The sequence below is a fragment of the Wasmannia auropunctata genome, unplaced genomic scaffold (genome assembly GCF_000956235.1).
Source record: "Wasmannia auropunctata unplaced genomic scaffold, wasmannia.A_1.0 LD336101.1, whole genome shotgun sequence".
NCBI lineage: Eukaryota > Metazoa > Arthropoda > Insecta > Hymenoptera > Formicidae > Wasmannia > Wasmannia auropunctata.
The window spans coordinates 5,906,825-5,908,017 of record NW_012026789.1 but is presented as its reverse complement, the minus strand read 5'-3'; positions in this window follow the sequence as shown (position 1 = coordinate 5,908,017).

Sequence of the window (1,193 nt, the reverse complement as noted above, 5' to 3'; positions counted from 1 at the left end):
GTGTGTGTGTGTGTGTGTGTGTGTGTGTGTGTGTGTGTGTGTGTGTGTGTGTGTGTGTGTGTGTATATTGTATGTACACATTAGGGTGGACCTTATTTTTCGAGTTATGGAATTTTTTTGGTCTTATAGTTCAGAATGATTTCTTTTCATAAAAAAACAATCCCTGTAAATGTTCAGCTCAATCGGGAAAAAGTCGCGCAGAATGATTGATTTTTTTAGGATAAATGTGTATTTTAAATAATTTTTTAATGGAACTTCCCATTTTTTATTGCGTATTCTTGTAACTTATTTCGAGAGCTTTCCAAAACATTATAATAAGATATTTTTCCATTAAGCACTTTTTGAATTATAAGGCTTAAAAGTTACAGTACCACTGACATAACTTATCCAAGGTATCCGAACAATGGCTAAAACCTTTTGAATGTTGTTCAGGAACATGAGCTTGATATATAAGTCAAGATCAAAGCCATTAAAAATTGTTGCTCTTTTTTGAAAAATGAGTTTCATTTAAAAAATTATTATTTAAAATACACATTTATCCTAAAAAATCAATCATTCTGTGCGATCTTTTCTCGTTATCCGATTGAGTTGAATTTTTACAGGGATTTTTTTTTAATGAAAAGAAATCATTTTGAACTATAAGACCAAAAAAATTCCATAATTCGGAAAATAAGGGCCATCCTTATATATATAGGTATATATATACACACACACTAGATACCGCGGAAAGTTTGTGTCGTTTTTCCAAGCAATTTTGCTCACCAAATAAAAAATTTTGACTATATTTATAACAGTGGACTGCAAGTTGCTCTTTAATGCTGTAAATTACAGTATCAAAGACTTACTGACCATGATTATATAGTCAAAATTTTTTATTCGGTGAGCAAATCTCTTTGAAAAATGACATGAACTTTCCGTTGCATCAAACATATATATATATACACAGGGTGTCTCATACTCAATGGTACAGTGCTTATGGGCAGATAGTGTGGACCAAACTGAACAAAAAAGTCTTCTACCACTTTGCGATCTTCGCAATAGTTTTCGAGATATTAATATATAAAGCTCGTCGAATCTGAACGCGCGGCGAGGTACGCCCGCTCGCCGCGGTCACCTCCCCCGCGCGCCTAGTTGGCGGCGCGTGGTGGGGTAACTGATTGTCTAGACTCTAGCGCACGGCAATGGATTACCCC